General features: G+C 44.4%; 1 pseudogene; it reads right to left on the bottom strand.

The window, feature by feature from the left end:
• Positions 1-597: 597 nt before the first annotated feature.
• Positions 598-21,691, bottom strand: LOC149354691 (uncharacterized; annotated as a pseudogene).
• Between the last annotated feature and the right edge of the window lie 328 nt (positions 21,692-22,019).

The raw sequence follows: 22,019 nt of genomic DNA, 5'->3' as shown, positions 1-22,019 counted from the left end.
AACTGTCGCTCTCTTTTAGGTGCACATCTCAACTGCACCGTGGGCTAAGCAGTAGATAGGGAAAGAGAGAAGTGCCAGAATGATGGGCTTCTGAATAATTTCGACCACCTGGGGATATTTGACGTTCGTTGTCAACGCAGAGCACACAGCCGCATTTTCCGTTTTGCCTCCATCGAAACGTTTCCGCCGCAGTCGGGTGCGAACCCGGGTACTCCGGTTTTGTACTCGAGCGCCTTAACCACTGAGCCACTGCAGCGGGTAGACGTCGAACAGCATTTTCTTCACCCGCCAAAAAAAAAAGTTTGCTGGAAGCGCAGCCGTTAAAAACTCCATATCAAATAAACAATTCCAGCCTATTGAGCTTACATTGGCAAAAAGTTCGCGTCGCTTTAAGTGAATATTTATTTTTCATTATAGCAAACCGCTTATGTATAAATTACTGAAAGAATCCACAGGAAATATGGTGTAGTGATAAAAAGCTTTGCGACACCACTCCATCAATTTATTTCAACAATATAAGAAAGATATGAAAATGCTACAGAAAAAAGGTTATAAAAAGTACGCACAAGCTCTGTGCACACAATAAAAATTGTGGTGTCACTGTAAGTTGACTGCTGCACACGTTTTGCTTTTGCGGCCGTTGACTTATCTTTTTTTTTTCAAGCTGACGCAGGCGAATGCGTAACCTTATTCGGGCATAGGTGGAGATGAGAAGCTTCTGAACAGTTGCAATGAGTACTTCGCAAGCCCTGACGTTGAACTTTGGCATCTTGCTCAAGTACGTCACCTCAGCCTGTAACGAAGATTGTACAGTAAGAAGGCTTTCTATCCATTCCGTGATCCCCCTGAGTAGTTCCTCGCATGACTTTAGCATATTTATTACTTGAGCATGGGGGTAATGTAGGTTGTGGCCGTTCCAGATGTATTCCTTCAGCCTTGTCAGGTAAGAATGCTGACTGTCTGTCGAACCTAGCAGAGCAGCTTTGCACTTCTCGCAACTGCTTATCTTTTTGATAATGCCTTTCACGAGGAATCCGGCAATATGAAAGAGGGTGCTACATTCTGTAGATGTCAGCACTTCAATGAAGAGTATCTCGCAGTCATCGATTTCAGATTGGTCTGGCTCAGCTAGCTCACGCTTCCTATGTGTCAGTAGGTCGACCAGATACTCTGAATCATCGACAGCATAGCTGGTTGTCTTCGGCGTGTGCAAAAATTGGCTAATGCACACAAGTTTGAGAGCATATTTCGTGCCCAAAGCATCTAGAATCGGCTTCTTCAGGCGAGCAACAGACAAAAAGTTCTCCAGGCAATCTGTAGCATTCTGCCAGTGAGAAAGAAAGTATAGCCCTCAGAGCTGAAAAGAATGTCCTGAAGTTGAAGTACAGCAGTAGTGGTGATTAGAAGGCCTGCCTGTGATGGCTTCCACTGCGAGGTGCTGCCCATATCCATGCCTTGAAAACAATTGATGGCCAGCTTGAGAGTGCGGACAGCTTCATAATGCTCCTCCATGTCTTGAAGACTAAGAGAAACGGAGGAGTGACGCGATAACATCAGAGCATACCACTTAGATACAAGTTCTAAAAACCATGCTATGGTTTCGGCTTCTTGCTCCAGTATTTTTTCTTTCACCAAGTACCGGATTGCAGCGGGGGCCTCTCTGAAAAATTGCACTGCAAGTCCCACTTTCATCTTTGTGAAATGTCCCGTGGAAACATGTGCTTCAGAAAGCTTCGGCGCGAGCTTCAGCTCCCTTTCTTTGTCGAACTCTAGAACAGCACGTACGTGCTCTAGTTTTACCTCCTGCGAAGGTAAGTTGTGCTCGCTGACGGTTGCATCACTTAATGTGAACACGATACAGTTTAGAAGCTGACCCTTGATATTCTTGAGTACATGGGCAGCGTCTCCATTGAAAATTAGCTCCATTTCACTGAATGACGGATGTGTTACAGAGCACGTAATCTTCCAGTTCCGATGGCTGGAAAACTCGAGATCGCGCCACATCGCTCGGTTTGATGCGCCCATATCCGACGTTACTACTCGGACTCTCAGCGAAACATCTGCACACAGGCGGACTATTTCGAGAACGCAGTCCTTGAGAGTATTGCCGTCGACGTGGCTCCCAGTAAAATGGTATGCGATCACCTGTTTCCATCGGCTGTTGAGGCCTCCTACCATGAACACCAGTGCATGACTAGCGGAATTATCTGGCTTTGGTTTAAGCATCACACCTCTGAACACAGTGTCTTCAGCATGGTCAAGCTGAAACCTTTGCGCTATCTCCATTTCGTCAAAGAACAAAACACAGTCTCTTTCAATATCTTCCATGCCTTGCACTTTGATCCTGAGGAGTTGAACAATATCACTCAAAATTCCCGGCGAGAATTTCAACCAATGGAGGCGACGATTCAATGATCTATCTGTCGGAAGTGGATACCCAAGCTGTATCAGAGCTGTGTAGCCCAACTTTCCGCAAGCAAACTTCAGTTGCAGCCCCTATTTAATTGAATGCGGCGACCACGTAGAACCTTGATTGCTGCTTCCCGAAAGCGCCTGCACTTAGTCTTCATTAAGAAATTTTATTTCCTTTTCGAAGGTTTCTATTTTACTTTCCAGTTTTCGCACCTTCTTTTGTAGGGACTGAACAGTCACGCTAGCCTTCTTGTGAACTTTTTCAAGCTGAGTGTAGCTTTGTCTTTCATCGTTTAGTTGCTTTTTTAGTTCAGCACAAGAGCTGGAGGAAAAATTCAGGGGCACTTTGACTGTCTAAAATGCGTAGAGGCGAAAGCGTTTTCCGCACCACTTTGGCTGCTTCTGTGGCACTGGTGGCGTCACATGTAATTACTAAGTGATGACAAATCGCTAATTAATGGTTAATTACTGATTAATGCCTGAATACTAATTAATGACGCTTAAGCTTCGCCTTTAGGAGTGGAACGCGACAGCGTGTTGTAGCGCTGCAACGGAACGCCACCACCCGTTCGGCGCGATGCCTTGCCGTTTGAACGCAACGCTTTTTGAGGAAAGGAAATGGCGCAGTAAATCTCTGTCATCTCGGTGGACACCTGAACCGCACCGTAGAGGAAGGGAGGAAGTGGGAGTGAAAGAAGAAAGGCAAAGATGGCCCGTAATGAAGAAAATGAAAATTGTATTTGAGGAAAGGAAATTACGCAGTAACTATCTCACATATCTCGGTGGACACCCGTCAAAATTCAGGGGGGGGGGGGGTGCACTTTTTTTACCTAAAGTGCGGTCACTGATGTGTGGTTAAGATGTTAAGCTTCGCCTCTAAGAGTGGAACGCGGCAGCGTCTTGTAACGCTGCCAGGGAGTCCATAGAACGCCATCGCCCATTCGATTCTACGCCTCGCTTGTCGGTAAATTAGTTTTTGAGGAAAGGAAATCTATCTGTCTCTCATATCTCGGTGGACACCTAAACCTCGCCGGAAGGGAAGGGAGGAGGATGGCAGTGAGCGAACACCGTATTCACTAGACGTGCCTTTATTCATTCCAAACCATCGAGCTGGCATGGCGGAGTGGATAGCATGCTCGTCTCGCACTCCGAAGACCGGGGTTCGATTCCCGAGCTCGACCAATTTCCTACTCGGTTTTATTTATTTATATGGCCTGACTAGAAAAGTTAATTAGGCTAATTGGGTAATTAAGCAATTAACTAAGCTCAGTCCCACTTTCTTGGAGCATCACTATATGATCCCTTGAATTGGTTGCATGGTTAGCCAAAGTACAATTGGCCCCGTTTGAAATTGGCGCACTGTGACGTCACGACCGTTTCGACCAACTGAAAAGCGTAACATTTCTGTCGACAACTGTTGCTTACAACGATGAGACATTGAAGGCTTTCGCCTTAAAAATGTATATAGATTGCATACTTGTTCTAGTTGTGCTTGCGACTCATTGCACACTGCCTCCTGATTGGAGTTCGTGCTGTCTTGTGCACTGCCAGAGTGGACTGGCAGAGAATTTAGATGCGATGCTGAAGGCAACTCGAAAGCTGCAGAAACTTCTGATTCTCCTTGTGGCACCACTTTGATGGGTGCAGATGGTAGAACAGATGTGCTTCTTTCCTTTGGCGCCTTTCGGTGGTGAACCAAAGCTGCACAATAAACAGGAAATGAGCATTTAGAGCTTAGGGCACTCAGTCAAAAGCATCGAAAGTTCACACTATGCTGATAAGATGACACTGCGTGAACGGCAAGGCAGTTTTAAGTAAAAAAATGTCAGTTAGAGAAGTACGCGCGCTCACAGTCCTCAATTGCGCCAGTATACTAACAGATCAGCAACAGTGGTATGCATTGCAAAGTAATCAGTACTGAAAAATATGGTGCAACTTATGTCGGAACGGAAAGATGGTTGCCACAGCGTTTTCTTTCAGCAGCTTTCGTCCGTCCGCGCGGTTGTTTTCGAAGCAGATGTCCTCAAAATGGGCCTGCACACCAAATAATCAGTAATATTAACAGTCGAGTAATCACAGCACAAGGAACTAAATCCGCCCCCCCCCCCCCCCTGACGTTACATTTATTATACACAAGGCCATGTGATACTTGAGGGGTTTGCAAGCGTTTCACTTTTCTGCTGTTCCATTTTGTCAGCTTTTAGAGGCAAAAATATTAAAAAAATTCGTACAGGGAAGTAAGTCACTAAGATAAACGAACACAGTAGGCGGACGGCATATCGAAAAAAAGGAGACAGTAAGAACAAAATAAATCCTTAGAGACGATTGATTCCAAGTGCGAAACCGTACGCTTTTCTCTTTTTAGGAATCAATGGTTATCATATTAAAGTCCTTTACAACTGCAATTTTTCTGGCTCATTCGATTGATCGTTAGTTAGTTATAGGGGGTTTTATGGCGCATAAGCAACTCTGGCTATCATGCGCCAAACACAAGGTTAGATGATGTTATGTTAAGTGTATAGAGGTTACATTATAATAGATTTAAAACATTGGCTTTTTTTAGAAACTTACAAACAAGTGAAAACTCGACAAGTGTTTGCTCGCCTAAAAGCAATGCGGGACGAAATGGAATGTGTTCATTGTAAAATACCGTAACAAATTTTTTTCTAAGTTCTTCGAGATGCGAACAAGAAATTAAAATGTGATTTACTGTGAGCTCCTCACCACACATTTCACACACAGGTTTGTCTTTTTTTTTAGTAAGAAGTTATGGGTGATGTGTGTGTGTGACCTATGCGTAAACGACATAAAATTACTTCGATAAAACGCTCTTTATGGCGACATGATTTTCATTCTTTTAAAATGGGCTTTATGGTATGCAGCTTGTTGTTTCCTTCATTTTCCCAAGAAGCTTGCCACTTGGCTCTTAGTTTGCTATGTACTAACTTCATGTAATCCCTAGGAGGCAAATTCACATGTTTTATTTCCATGTTTCTGGTCTGTGCAGCATACAAGTCGGCTCTCTCATTGTCCCTAATGCCAACGTGACTGGGAACCCAGCAAAATTTGATAACATTTTTTTGTGTTGTGACCTTTACTATATTGTGTATGATGCTTCCTATCAGTGGCTCCGTGGCATTTTTGGAGTTTAATGCTGTAATGACGCTCAGTGAATCTGTATAAATGATGCTGTTTTTGATGTTTTCATTTGTTATTTTCTGTACCGCAACAGAAATGGCATAACACTCAGCGGTGAAAACTGTAGCACATGAGGGCAGTCGTTCTGCATTTTTACTTTTTCCTTGTATCATTGCGCTTCCTACATGAACATGAGTTTTTGACCCATCAGTATAAAATGTAGTATAATTTCTGTATTTTTCTTGTAGTGCTAAATATTCTTGTATTATATGGTCGTGTGGCGTACAGGTTTTCCTGAGGCGTGTTAGTGTAACGTCACACACTGTGGGGAGAGTGTACCACGGTGGTAGCGCTTCGTGTCTTGGGGCAATATTTTTAATTTCATTTAGTATATTCAAAGCTTGGCATTTTTCTTCGAAGCGCAAGAGCAACGGCTTAATCGCGTGAGGTTTGTTGTTGAAGAGTATTCGGGATTGGCATTTCGTGACAATTGGGTAACAGAGATGTTTGGGCTGAGAAAGGATTATGAGGATGTATGTACAAGTTAGTGCACTTCTTCGATCTTCTAAGGGAGGTTCATTAGTTTCCACATACAGACTTGCTATTGGGGAAGTTCTGTAAGCACCGGAAGACAACCTTAAACCAAGATTGTGGACAGGATCCATTCGTTTTATGTAGGACGGTCTTGCTGAGCCATATACTATGGACCCATAGTCTAACTTAGAGCGAACCAGAGAGCGATATATATGTAACAGGCATGCCCTATCAGACCCCCAGCGTTTTCTTGAGAGTAGTTTCAGCACATTGAGAGCCTGGGAAGCTTTTTTCTTTAAGCTGTTTATATGTGGTAAGAAAGTGAGCTTTTTATCGAAAGTTATCCCTAGAAATTTATGCTCTTGTTTGACAGGTAATGGGGTTTGTTTGAGATATAGTGTGGGGTCGGCCTGTAGGCCTCGTCTCAAGGAGAACAGAACCGCTACTGTTTTCTGAGGGGAAAATCTAAATCCGTTTCTATCAGCCCAGGTAGCCAGTTTATTTACTGTTATTTGTATCTGGCGCTCACAGGTAGGTATGCTGGAAGACGTGCATGTTATTTGGAGGTCGTCTACATAAACTGAGTACATTATGAATTTTGGGATTACTTTTCCTATGGAGTTCATTTTGATGATGAATAAGGTCGTGCTGAGGATGCAGCCCTGGGTTACGCCAGTTTCTTGAATAAAAGTTGGAGAAGGTTGCGCCTAGGCGGACTCTGAACGTGCGGTTGGTTAGGAAGTCGCTCAAACAGCCCAGCATCCTGCCGCGGATACCTAGGTCCGCTAGGTCACGGAGGATACCGAACCTCCACGTGGTATCGTAAGCCTTCTCCAGGTCAAAGAAGACCCCGATACAGTGTTGGTTGTGGATGAACGCTTCCCGGACTGTGTTCTCGAAGCGGACAAGGTGATCGGTTGTGGAACATGTCTTTTTAAACCCGCATTGGTGTATATCTAAAAGTTGCCGGGACTGAAGTATAAAGGTTAGTCTGATGTTTAGAATGCTCTCGAATGATTTTGCTATACAGCTAGTGAGTGCTATTGTCCTGTAACTGGTGGGACTAGTTGGTGGTTTGCCAGGTTTTAGGAAGGGTACTATGATTGCTTCTTTCCATGCTTGGGGGATTTCGCCACTCATCCATATTTTATTGAAAATTTTTAGGAGAGCCTCTATGGCAGTCTCAGAGAGGTGGGCAAGCATGGCATAATGTATATTGTCTGGGCCTGGTGCTGTCTTTTTACCGGATGTTAGTACTGTGTTTAGTTCCTGCATTGTAATAAGCTGATTGTAGTCTTCATGTATGCATGTCCCGAAGGGAAGTTTTTGTTTTTCTACTGTTTTTTTTGTGCTTTTGAAATGTGTGTGTGTAGTTGGATGAGCTTGAAACTGGAAAAATGCTCACCCAATATGCTGGCCTGCTCTTCTAATATTGTTTGAGTACCGGTTGTTGTTAGCATTGGAAATGGAAAAGGAGTAAAATTTCCAGTGAATTTCCGCACCTGCTCGCACATTTTCTTTGATGATATTGAGCTGTTTATGGAGGATATGTACTGTTGCCATGATGCCCTTTCTGCGTTGCGTCTAATGTATCGTGCTTTGGCTCTAGCCCTTTTGAAGATGAGCAAGTTTCCTGCTGTGGGATATCTGCGAAGGTTGCCCCGAGCCTTGTTTTGCTGCTTTTTGGCCAATGTGCATTCATTTGACCACCAAACTTTATGTGCTTTTCGTGCAATTTCAGACGTTTGTGGAATTGCTTCTATTGCTGCAGATGTTATGCAAGTCACAAATTTTTCATTTATTTCTTCTATCGTAAGGGTTTCGGCATATTCTTTTTCTAGTGTGGCCTTCGTTCTGAAAAGTGCCCAATCGGCGAGGTGAATTTTCCATCGCCGTGGCTTCGTAGGGAGGATGAATGTAGCTGATGTTAGCTTTAAAACCGTAGGTAAGTGATCACTTCCCCGAGGGTCATCTAAAACATCCCAAATAAAATCATTAAAAACAGATGGTGATGCAAATGCTAAATCGAGGCAGGTCATTTTTCCAGAGCTGGGGCAGCAGTACGTGGCTTTTCCCGTATTCATTAAACATATGCTATTCGAAAGAATAAAATCCTAGATGAGCTGACCCCTGGAATCAGTATGCTCACTTCCCCAGAATGAGGAGTGTGCGTTAAAATCCCCTATTATCACATATGGCTCTGGCAACTGTTCCAGAAGTTCTTATAGGTCATGCATGGCTATTGTGTTGTGTGGTGGTATGTACACAGATCATATTGTTATTGTTTTATGGCTAATGATGTTTACTGCGACCGCTTCTAAGTTCGTTTTTAATGATACCTCTCTTGCAGGGACATCGCTTTGCGTAATGATAGCGACGCCTCCTGAGAGTCGGCTAGCTTGTACTCGGTCTTTCGGGAAAATATTATATTTTTTTAAGATGTTTGTGGGTTGTGGCCCAAGGTTCGTTTCTTGCAGGCACACAGCTGTAGGTGTTATTGTTTTGAGCATATAGGTTATGTCTGTGTAGTTTCTGGGTAGACCTCTACAGTTCCATTGTATTAGATAAGCCATTGTGATAAGCTGGGGATTTGGGAAAGTTACTTCTTCTCAGGAGCAGTGATTCGTGGTTTCCCTTTTTTCTCTAGGGAGTCTCGCCGCCGCTGCAGCGGTGGCGAACCAGGAGTTGTATCCATCGCCACTTTCGTGGCGCCGGATTTCCGCGGAGACGACGCGGATGCGTGTGTTTTAGATGTCGGCGGACTTTCGCTGACATCCATATCCTCCACGGTGGACGTGGAGGATGCTTCTTGTTTGCGATGGCCCATGGCCTTCGCATTCGTCTTTTTTGTTGGCACCACTGAACCAGGCCCTGCTCCAGGGGCAGAGTCTTTTGGGCCAGCAGTTGCCTTCTTAGAGGGGTGGGGCGACAGGTCCAGTTCAGCAGAGCTGTTCTGGGTGTCTGTCGCCGAGGGTGCCGCTGCTGAAAGTGGGGCCTGAGGGCCTCCGGCGAGGATGGCGTGGTCTTCTCGCAAAATTTTCAGCCGTGTGAACTGTACCACCGACTTCTGTGGTGGGGACTTGGGTGTCGACACCAGGTCCACCGAATCGACCTGTGTGCCGACAGAAACTGAAGGCGGCGGCGGTCCCCGCGTCACCGCTTCAGAGTATGTCCCTTTCTGTTGGAAAGAGACGCGTTTTTTTTTGCCTCAAGGTAGGACAGGTTTTCTGTGGTTTTCAAAGTTATGATTTGTTTTTCTGTTTTCCAGACTGGGCACGACCTGGAGTACGCGCCATGTGCGCCATTGCAGTTGATGCACTTTGGGGTGCGTTCGCATCTTTCCTCTGTATGTGCGTCTTCTGTGAATGTGACACAAGTGGGTTTACCCCGGCAAACCAACATACTGTGTCCAAAGCGCTGGCACTTTAAACATCGTCTCGGATTCGGTATGTATGGGCGGACTTTACAATGGAGGTATGCGGCGTGGATGGAATCAGGCAGAGTTGTGCTGTTGAAAGTTAGGACAATGTGTTTTGTCTTTATTTCAGCATTGTTTCTCCGGATGGTTATTCGTCGGGCTGCTATGACTCCTTGTTCAGCTAGTTCTTCCATTTCTGCATCGGTACTCTGTAGGAGTTCATATTCAGATATTACGCCCTTTGAGTGGTTCAGGGTGCGCTGCGGGGTTACCTGCACACTGATTTCTCCAAGACTCTGTAATGACATCAGTTTGTTGCTTTGTTCTTTTGTGTTTATTTCGACAAGGAGATCTCCGGTTCGCTGCTTTTTTGCTTTGTAGTCTTTGCCTACGCAGCTTTTTAGGGTGTTGGCGATGACAAATGCAGACAGGTTGGCAACCGGTTCATCAGTGTTTGAGTGAACCATAAAAAACTTCGCAAACGTTTCTGGCTTCTGTACATTCAATTTCTTCACATCGGTGCGACCCCTTTTCGGGGGCCGATCAGATTTTTTTCCAAATTTATCCATACGGCATGTATAAACTAAGGGTTCCAAATATTTTGTCGCCTCTGATTCACCCTTATACACAGAGGAAGGTCCCGGGACACCCCGCCTGCTAGACAGACGAGGAGCCCATCGGCCGAGGATTTACCACTTCCTCGACCGCCACCGTTCATGGTTTCTTCCCTCCACCTCTCAACCTATCGCCGCGGTACGGATGACAGCTTCGGTATGGGGGCTAAGGGTCTGTGGTGGCGCCAAGCACCAACACCTCGTTACACAAGGTGCCCCTGCGGGTCGATTGATCGCTTGTTCTCCTTAGTCCTTTTAAGTCATGCTTATGTTGCTGAGTAGATGTAAGTCATCTGTATTGTGATTATTTTCGGTTGTCGTTAATGTTGATGCATTATTTTAAGTCAATGTAATTTTTCTGTTTCATTCTAAGTCAGTATTTGTTTGCTCAAATATGTTAAGCCATTTTAATTTGTATTGAGTAATTCTTAAGCAACAGTAATTGTCATAGTCATTATTTGCAGTCTTATACCTTCTTACTTTTAATTATAGTCATATCTATTCATTCTACCACCTCTACAGTAATTACGTACAATCGTTAGGGCGATTAGTCAGTGACATCATAATACACTCAAGTCAGTGGCACTAATAATGTATTTATTATAACTCTATCACATATGATCAAATAATCACGCATAGACTACTGCGGTGAGGCTGCAGACAGACGACGAAGGTCGAGCTTCGCCGACAAGGGACTCCTAATGACCCTTTGCGAAAACCCTTCATCACGGCCATCAAACTGGTTTTGGGGCCAGAAATAGGGTGCAGCAAAGGAAACACATACCCCCTGAACAATGTTAGGATCCCTGCCTTCACGCTGCCGCGATAAAGGGATTAGGCGCAGTTCTGCCAAGCCACTGCTCTTGTTGGAGAAGGGTGAAATGCAGCCCTCTCAAATTGTTCGCCAAGTGCGAGCAAAGTGGTATGAGGCGTAAAATATTAGAATACAGAGTTGCACCCAACTGCTAGGCCGGCCAGTCATAGTGAAGGAGAATTTGCTGTACAGTAAGGTTGGTTTTCAGAATTTTGCAAATGGTGTTCGAAACAATCACTAGGCTAGTATGTATTAGAACTACTAATCACCACTAAGGAAGTAAAAATCAACAGCTCGAAATATTTCGATGTTATTAAATTGGTACTCAACAAATGAAACCTTAAACTTCAATAATTCGTCCTGCAGCCTTCGCGCCTTTATTTATTTTCTTCAGAACCTCGGATAAAAGCTACGGTATGACGATCCCTGATGGGTTAGCTCTCATGAGTAATCGGTAACATAGACATTTGCAGCTTTAGGCAAACAGATTACGAGCGGCAGAGGCCTAGAGCATAAAGATCCGGGCACCAGTGCAACGCACGCATCTATTGTGTTCTGTTCAGATCAAGGTCCCTTTTTCCTTGTAACATAGTCTCTTTACGCTAAATATGCGATTCATGACCACAACTGCGCGCCCTGAAGTGTACGTTGGCTAAGCATTTTAAACACAACGGGTGATGCCGCGGTATATGCTGGCATATACTATATATAATAGAGGCACGTATATATATATATATTATGTACATATATAATAGAGGCACGTCGGCCCCTCGTAAAAGTCACGAAATTTATGGAAGACAACAACCCAAATGCGGTGCAGTCAGACAAGGAAGGGGGATTTGTTGTAATGCCGAGTGGTGTTTTTAATGAGAACGCACTGGCTGCGATAGCAAAGAATTTTAAGACCGTAAAGTCTCGAGAGGCAAGAAAGAAATCAGCTGCGATCCGTCTTTTAAAAGAATGTCATTTGGAAACAATAGCAAAAAAGTGGAAAAAGCAAAAAGTGGATGCCTTGAAATGTTCTTCTCAGGCAAGACTCACAAGCCTGATTGTCCGCTACGAACTATAGTTTCGGAAAAAGGCACCTGGCAGGAAAACCTTGGACATTTTCTCCGTGACAGCTTAAACCGTTAACTGGAGCTGACCCATTTCAAGCACGCAGCTCTTTGGAAGTTGTCGAGGACCTACGCCAAGGATTGCAAGGTGCTGCTACGGCCTTTTCAATTGGCGTAGAAGACCTTTTTTACTCCATTCCCCATGAAGGACTTATCACAGCTGTTATCCAAAGGGTAGACGAGATCGGAGCCGTCAGCTTTCAGAATGCAACCGGAATAGGTCAAGACAGGTTCATCACCCTACTTCAGTTTTACCTGCAATCCACAGTAGTTTCGTACAAAGAACAGCTCTTCATACAAAAATCGGGAGTCTGTATTGGTTCGTCCGTTGCCCCGGTGCTCTCGGATATTTTCTTGTCCACCATGGACAGGGCAGTTCAAGAACGTCTACATGACAAGCACATCGTCAAGATCTATCGTTACATGGACGATTTCCCCATCGTGTTAGACAGTGTAGCGGCTATTGACATGCCACAAGCCGTCAAGGACATCATCGGAGTGTTCAAGGACTCTTCTGGTGGAATGAACTTCACGTGAGAAATGCCAGAATAGAACAGGATCCAGTTTCTAGATCTGTTGCTGGTCTTTAGTGGTGAGCGAGTGTGTTGGTCGTACAACGTTAGATCGAAGAAAGGTTTACTCCCCTGCGACAGTGCGCATTCCAAACTTGTCAAGCGGGCAGTCGCAACTAGCGCACTTCATGCGTCACTAGCAAAAAGTTGCGAACACATGGCTGATTACAGCTTTGATAACCAGCTTGAACGCCTTCTTTTAGCTGGCTACTCACTTTTCCTCATAGCAGGCCTGTGGGAAGCCTTACTCCAGAAAATGAAGCTAGGAGAACGAGGGAGAGAGCCCAGGGAAAGGAAACGTTTTGCCGTAATTCCTTATATCCATAAGCTATCGCACAATGTCAAAAGGTTGCAGCCAGGTACGATGTGAACGTTGTGTTTTCTGCACCATGTAAGTTGGCAATAGTGTGTCCGATGGTAAACCGGAAGAAGCGGGCGACCTGCACAGTAAAACATTCCCGTCAGTACACCGAATGTCGGTCCGCAGTTGTCTACCAGATTCCCCTCACTTGTGGTAAAGTATACATCGGCCAGACCGGACGCTGCTTCAATGACAGAGCAAGCGAACACTTCCTCAACGTAAAAAATAAGTCTGGGAGCCACATGGCACTACACTGTAACCAACCCCGTCACGATTGTCGGCCTATGTTTTCAGACACCAAGTTTCTGGCGACCGCAAGGAGTAAAATAGAAAGGGAGGTTATTGAAGGTTTTTTGATTGAAAAGGCTGGGGACGCGTGCATCAGCAGCTCTTCTGTCTGTTTACAGGAGAAAGAAAGGTCCTTTCTGGAACTGATGCGATTCTTGCGTTTTAACCGCTAAACATCCTGACAAACGGTTTTCCCCGCACCTCACCTTATTGTGCTTTATTTTGGGTTGTTTCGTTGTTTCGTATTTTGCGTTGTTGGCCTTATGCGGAACTTTTCTCCTCTGTCTTTCAAAGACTTTTAATGGTTTTACCATCTTCATTGCTTGGCCGGTGGTGGTTCTTGTTTTTCTTTTTTTCTTTCAGTTTATCTTTTTAACGATTGTTACTTTTACCGTGATATTTATTGGTGTCGGTTTTTTGTTTTTGCTTTTAGCCTGCTGACTGTGCCTATTGCCTAGCAACTTTTATTTTTCATCGCCATTTTCTCATGCATTTTCTCATGCTTTTACGCCTTCTCGCTCTCTTAAATGTTTTTATGTAGCCCAAAGATTTGCTTTGATGTACTCATTTTCTTGCCTATCTGAGCTGTAGTTGTCAAAGGCTGTAGCTGGGTCATGCACATCTTTGTATCTGTTAGTCCTTTTATCATTAGTTTGGTAATGCTATAGTTTGATAGTGCATGCACTTTTCATGAGTTCTTTCGAGCTGTGTCATGACTCGCCAAACGTGTGAGGCATTCCTTCGCTGTGTCCCGTGGCTGACAGTGTATCACGTGGTCCAGGAAATAGTATAAATCTGTGCTGGTTTTTTAAAGAGTTGGTAGTCAGCGCCCGTCCTGTGTTTTTGTGTTCCTTCTGTCCTCGTTCCGTAGCGCTGTTGTGAATCTGTTTATTAATGCTGGCATAAACGATCTTACCCCAGTATCATGCGCGAAATAGAAATGAATGCCTACAAAAACTCTAATGCCGTTTTTAGCACGCACGTTGGGTATTAATTTAAAGCAGTACGCGTAACTATGGGGCAAGCAAGCAGCAAGGAAACGAAACAAAGAATATTGTACTTACGCTGCATAGGCGTTAAGTGTTGGCCGGCTGCCACTTGTCGCGTTTCACCTTTACAGTCCACAAAAGCCTTCTTTTCGGATCCCTCGGAAATGAAAACATTCTCCAGTCATTTCGGGAATGATTTGTGCACGCAGGCACGCAACACCCCAGCATGTCTTCCCTGTCTTGCGGCCAAGAAAAATTGCAATCGACAGGAAACAGGCCGCCGCACGTACAACTGACGCAGGGGGGACAAGGAGTGGGCACAAATAAGGCGCGCGCCATCACCGAGGCGCCACGTACACAAGCGTTTGCGGGTAGGTAGGCTGGAAACGCTGATTGGTCAGAAAAATGTGACGTCATACGTGTGACATTAAAGATTACGTTTATTTAGTGACGTCATGTCCGGTTCAGGACAGGTGTGTTTTCCCTGGATTTTTCTCCGTATTCCCCATGTTTCTCTGAGCGCGCGCGAGGTTTAAAAGCGCACCTGGCGCGCTGCGCTCTCCTCTCACCCTGCATGCCTGCTTCAGTGCATTTCCTGAAGACTCCTTTCTGCCATACTCACCTATACTTTTTAGCCGAAAGCGTTCTTACATAGTTATTTCAAGTTTTATTGCTATGTATAAAGTATATGTTTCTACCAGGTGTGTGAGCCCGAACAAAAGAAAACTGTTTTTATTCTCCTTAATTCTTCAGTGCTCCTGTTTATCAAGACTTGGGCATTTATATGTTGCAGTACAACTTTTTTCAGGCATCATAACTGATGCTTCGATGTGTTTGGTACACATTAATCTTCAGACATTTTGTGTCTGTTGAGTCAAAAAAATATGAAATAATAGTTGACTGCATCAATTGTGACTGAGTCAACTGGCATCACATATATCATGCTCTTGAAATTCATCTTGCTCTTGTACAGAAGACTGTAACTGGCTTCACTGTAGCTTCATACTTGTATTATTTAAACTCTGCACATAACTCTTTTTTCATAAAAGGAAATGTGGTTAGGTTCGTCAATAAAGCAGTGCACGGGCCACAATTTCGAACCCGCGCCGGGCGCGACACTGTAGGACCTTGAGCCCGCTCGGGCCCGGGCCTGGTCTCTGAGTGAAGGCCCGACTCGGGCCCGACTTGCAAAGTGACGGCTACACAAAAAGAGATAATGTCAGGAAAATGAGTTTGTTTCAATTACATTTAAATTTTGATCTCGCATTCCAGATGAGAGTGTGCGAATATACACCAGACACAACGCATAAAGGTTCAGATTTATCACTCTAAGTTAATATGCAAGAACAAACTAGTCGTCCATTGATGATGGCTTGATCGAAACAAGAGCGGCGCTCTTTCATTACGAATCCTGCGGCGCTGAATTTTTTCTCGCTGCTCGAACTGGTGGCCGCAACGGCTAATACTTTCATGGCAAGGAGAGAAACGCATGAAGTACGGAGGGGAGTGACAGGCGTGGTGTCGTAAGCCGTGGGTGGCGTGCCACGACAGGAAGACTTTTTGGCTTGCCAGAGGATAAGCGAGCGAATAAGCGACAGCACGGCGCTATCCTGCGGATGCTGATGTGGCCGCGACGTCCTTGTTTCTGCTATTCACGGGAAAGCACGGTGTTGTGTTCACTTCGCTGACAAGCGATTACGGCGAAACGCAGCAACCAAGCCTGCGCCAGAATAGTACATTCTTTGTCAAAAGTATACCTCCCAAGGAATCTGCTTCCGAGCCCTTCAGCGCGGCTCCTATTGAATACTCAGGGACCTTAATCTTACGAAGGCGGGATGAACTTAAGCCCTTAACCCTCCCGAGCTTAAGACTGTCAAATGTGCTAAAGAGCCCTGCTACAGGGCTTGGAAGCAGACCCCTTTGGCTGTATATTTTTGACAAAACTGGCAATGTTGATAATTTTTATAATGCCTTTATGCAGCTAATACCATCCGGAAGTGGTAAATAAACAAAAAATAGTAAATTCTTTGATAAATACCTGTACGCTGCACTTGTGCTGCACATTTATTTCATGCTGTACATTTTCTCAGTGGAGTGTCTTCTTTGATAGGCATATTTCTGGCTCACCACATTATTTGCTTCGGTTCACAATTCTTCTGTTAGCTCAAGCTGTTCAAGCTGTTGTACTATATTTCAGTCTAACCTCCTCGATCACGATCACCTAAGCCTTTCCCTAGCTGTTGTCATATTTTTTTATTGAAACACTTAAAAACAAAGCACCGTGATCTATTTCAGTATTTTTTTTATTTGGCGATTTCAATTTTTCTAACATTACATGGAATACCAACTCCACTTTATTGTCCCCGTTCTCGTCTCAAAGTCGCGAATTTTTAGATGTGTGCTCAGTATTCTCGTTAGTGCAATTGTGCACACAAGAAACTAGAATACCAGCCAACGCGACGAATACGCTAGATTTAATCCTGACAAATCGATCTGACATAGTCCAATCTATTACATACCTGCCGGGCATCGGCGACTACTTGCTATTGCACTTTGACATTAATCTAGCCCCTCCGAACATTAACAAAAAGAAAACAAAAGATACGAGACTACAACAGAGCACATTTTCGGGCGATAAATAATGAACTATTTTCTTTTATCGATGCGTTCCCATAGCTTTGGTGTCCGCAGTGTTCAAACTAACTGGAGCATGTTCACAGCTATAGCCACCCAATTCACAGAACAATACAATCCTCAACGCACTGGTACCACCCACTCAATAGCTCCCTGGTATAATAATCACATTAAGCGTTTATGTAACAAAAGAAAGCCTCTACAACATCGCAAAGTTCTCGCCAAATACTGAGCGATGGACTTCGTATTCGACGGCTTCCAACCCGTATGTTCAGGCACTCAAAAGCGCTAGAAGCACTTCCACTCATATGTAGCCACCAATGTGAAAAATTCTGGCGTGTCATTAATCCTTCCACCGACGATAGCTTTGCCTTATCTGACCCATTAAGCGACCCCATTCCTTCCGACATTTGAGCCACGATTCTTAACCGCGCATTCACTGACAACTTCACAGCCATATCTGATGTACATATGCCTACAACTCACCACTTCAACTGTGTTTTCATGCCACCTATAAATGTTGCTGCAAAAACTGGCGCCCCCTTGCGTTAACCGCGCGCGTTTCCGCCATGTTGGGGGCTTCCGGATACCGCAGTATATGACAGTACGGGAATAGCGACGCGCACGCTGGCATTTATCGTCGTACAGGATGCCCAAATATTGCCCTTTACATTGCTGTACACAAGGAGGACTCAAGGATAACCAAGGAAAAGAGGTAAGAGTGCTAGCTTCGTGCACTTTTTTTTTAATTTCTCGCCTGGAGCACGATGCGAGGCAGCGGGAAGCCTCTTGCGGGTGTCGAGTGCTTTTCGAGAGTTACTAATTAGATAGCAGACGAAGTCACAACGCAAATAACATTTGCAGAACTAAAAAGGCTAATAAGTGGGCTGTCTGCTTATCTTGTATTTGCCGAGGAGCGCTCCTGCCTGCTAGCAGTTATGGCGCACTGCGTCGGTCAGCTAGTATAGTTTCTCACGCGGGATTAGTTTTGCGTCTGCCGCTCGGCTTCATGTGCCCGTTTTTTTTTTGTTATCCTGAATCTTCGGTTTGCTTTTATGCAAGTCTTATGCAATCTTAAATTTGCGATGTGTCACAGGCGAACGGATCCGCAATGGACCTTCGCGGAGCCCGTGTCAGTGACTTGCGTACTCAGTAGGCAGCGTAAATCGATCATTTACCGTTCGTGGTCGGCTCTTCGATCGTCGCGTATTTTGTGAAGATCATATTTTCCAAGCGATGGTGTGACCCACAGTGCAGCGTCGGCAGTCATGGTCGGGCCATCGCTTTGCCGAATACGAATCGTAGGGAGCAGAAATGCGAGCAACACAGATGTTCAGGTCGTTTCTTTTTACTTTAACGCGCCGAAGCTACACCTCGGCTATGAGGCGCGCAGTAGTAGAGGGCATCGGATTAATGTTGACTACCTGGGGATCTGTAACGTGCGCCGAAACCTCGATACACTGGCGTTTTCGTTTTTCACCCTCATCAGAAAAGCGGCCGCTGCAGCCGGGATAGAACTATACGTCCTTCGGCTCAGCAACGTCAACTCCTTAGACACTGAGCCACCGCAACGAGTTGATCAAGTGGCTATGCTATCACCAGGCATTTTAGACTTTATGTAAATTTCAAAACCGCTCATGGCATCCCTAATGCTCGACTAATTGTTGTTCTTACTTATTTCAGGTAACTAACCTCACTGTAGCATGGTACACGAAGTTACCTTGCAATTGTGCATTAAGCAGCAGTTTTCAGAAGATCATAACTAGAAAATCTCTTCTTAGTTCCGATGTAAACAGGATGTTGAACAAAGCATGCATTGAGCCAAATGCAGAAAAAAATTATTTCCAGGTATGCAGCATATTTTACTGCGCGTCTTTCTTTTGCAGATGTCTTTCCACTGCATCCCAGATGAGCCGAAGATGAGCAAAGCATGGCTAATCGCCATGAAGAAGGATCCCCAGTCAACACTGCAACTGCCCGCATCTGCTCAAAGCATTTCACAGAAAATGACTTCCTGAGGAACATAGGTAGTGGGTGAAGGATGCTAACTGACACGGCCGTACCAACAATGTTTGCATTCTCTAAGCCAAAGAAAACACGAAAGACACCAAAATCTGTTAAAATAATAAAATAAAATAAACAATAAAATAAGATAAAAATTAAAATAAAAAATAAGAAGTGAGAATAAAGTGATCGCACACGGTCCGCACCAAACAACCACATTTACTCCATGACCACAAGCCCCGAACATGGCGTCGCTTGCTCCTTTCGGTTGTCTTCCGGTAGATGGCAGCATTTTCGCATAAGGTCTATTGATGGACTCAGTGTTCATTCCGCTCCGGGTTATGACAGCGTTAACCCAAAATTCTTAAAAAGCACTGCAGCTTATTCGCCCATTATACTAACCAAACTTTTCCAGCAATCACTTGACCAGTCAACGCTGCCTACTGAGTGGAAGATCGGAAAGGTGGTTACAGTCCACAAATAGGCAGCAGAGCATCCCCTTGTAATTATCGTTCCATAACCCTCACCAGTACTTGTCCCAAAATGCTCAAACATACAATATTCACCAACCTTGTTAACTTCCTTTAATTGAACTCCTTTTTTACGTAGCGCAACATGGTTTTGGAGAAACCTTACTCTTGCGAAACACAGTTAATATCCTTTACACATGCATTGCATCCTATTCTATAGACTTATCGTCACTAGCTGACGGTATATTTCTCGATTTTTCAAAGGCTTTCGACAACGTTTGTCACAAACTTTTGCCTCAAAAACTAAAACAACTGAATATTGACTGTAAATTATTGAAATGGATTGAATGTCTACTTAATCGCTCACAATTTGTTTTTGCTAACGGTTATAACACCAGTTTTACATAGATGTCTTCTGGAGTTCCACAAGGTTCGGTTCTTGGACCCCTACTGTTTCTAATTTATATTAATGGCCGCCGCGGTGGCTCAGCGGTTATGGTGCTCGGCTGCTGACCCGAAAGACGCGGGTTCGATCCCGGCCGCGGCGGCTGGAATTTCTTTGGAGGAGAAATTCTAGAGGCCCGTGTACTGTGCGTTGTCAGTGCACGTTAAAGAACCCCAGGTGGTCGAAATTTCCGGAGCCCTTCACTACGGCGTCTCTCATAGCCTCAGTCGCTTTGGGACGTTAAACCCCATAAACCAAACCAACCAATTTATATTAATGATTCCCCCTCTCTTGTGGATTCTCGTATTCACCTATTCGCTGATGTTTGCGTCATTTTTAGGGAAATAACCAACGCTAACAACATTACATTACTTCAGTCAGACCTCAACACAATAGGGGAACTGGTGCAAAGAATGGTGAATGCAGCTATATATGAACAAATGCGAAGTCATGCGTGTACTAGAAAAACTTCCATCCCACCTCACTACTACATCGATAGCATTTCGTTGGAATCAGTCACGTCATATAAATGCCTCGGCGTCCACATTACTTCCTATCTTAACTGGTCTCTTCATACGGAGAACATGATTGAAAATGCTAATCGCATGCTTTGCTACTTCCGTCGCAACGTTTGTAACGTTACTTCGAATTTGAAACTATTGCTTTATCAAACACCAATACGATCCAAACTCGAGCATGCAACGCTTGTATGGCACCCTGCTCATGACAACCTAATTAATGATCGTGAGCTGGTGCAAAATAACTCTGTGCATTTAATCCTTGTTAACTACAACCGCACATCGAATATAACTACTATGAATTCTAATATCTGCCTCCCATCGCTGACATCGCGTAGAAAAGTGTTTCGTATCACCCTGTTCCACAAGCTGTACCATCATCCCGCTCTTCGTGATCACCTCATCCCCCAGCCAATTTCTGTATCCCGCCGCATGGACCATGATCACAAAGTCGGAATTGTGTCATGCAGCACGAAATGTTTCTCGCAGGCACTCCTGCCGCGAACTTCATGCGACCGGAACCACCTTCCCGCAGAAGTTGCTGGCACTGAAAATTATGAGCAGTTCCGCGTAGCAGTAGCTAACGTTGCATATGCAGGCGCTGTATAACATTCATGTAATCAACTGTATCTTTCTCTCAGTTTTTGTATATTTACCATTCCTACTCTGTAATGCCACTGGCCCTGTGGGGTAACGTAAATAAATAAACAAATACAGAATAATATGCAAGCTTCGCACACAAAAATATTGATTCCCTAATATGTGTTTCTTTCTGTGAATAACGCTTTGTAGGCAGCCTAAAGACTCATTTGCACTGACATGAAGGTTCTTTTTTCACAGTCACAAAGTTCCATACCGTACAGCGCAGGATAGCGCTTGTCCTGCATCGTTCTTCTTCTCTGTGTGTCATTGTAGGCGCTATTGTTTGCTTTCTCAAGTACTATGCGCCATCTAGCCCAAACTGAAGTTCTTCTAAATCTTCTTTGATATTAGCAGTTCCAAACTCTAGCCTTCTGTAGCATTTGAAGGACCTATGCTAATATAAGCACACAGCCGATTTTAGTCCCGACGAGCTGGAGACTCATTTTATGCATATGTAAATGTAAACAGCTAATCTATCTGCACTACTGCAACTTGCATTTTCTATTTTACCTAATTTCTTATTCTTATATTTCGTGCCATAGTGCTGAATGTCTTAATTTTTGCATGTATTATAGTGTAAATTGATACTGTATATCTGCTGTCAAAGTGTTGTCTCTTTCTTTACTGTAGTGCGATTATAATGTTTATCTCTTATGTTGTCTGGTGTAATTTCCATGTTCTTTTAAAGTAGCAACTTGTTTTTCTTACCTTCACTACTGTCATGCAATGGTCTCCTGGGCCTTGTCGAGCTGTGTGCATAGCTTTTAGCCCAGGGTGACCAGCCAGATTTTTCTGGTAAATAAAGTGTTTTGACTTATTGATTAATTCATTGATATGCAACTTACAAATGATTGGAAATGAGGGGAACATGTGCACGGGGCGGAAAGCGCGTAGACTGCCAGGAAACACTTAGGTGGCCCCGAGAAGGGCCTTTAGTATGGACAACATCCGTTTTGTGCCTCTTCACTTAGCAGCGACGGAACTACGTGTGCAGTCCTCGTGGTTTTGCCCGAGCTGTCTAAGCAATCCTTGGACGTGAACATGACCTGCG

This window comes from Amblyomma mixtum, chromosome 3 (genome assembly GCF_055824585.1).
Source record: "Amblyomma mixtum isolate Tamu chromosome 3, ASM5582458v1, whole genome shotgun sequence".
NCBI lineage: Eukaryota > Metazoa > Arthropoda > Arachnida > Ixodida > Ixodidae > Amblyomma > Amblyomma mixtum.
This window is presented reverse-complemented; position numbering and strand designations above follow the sequence as displayed.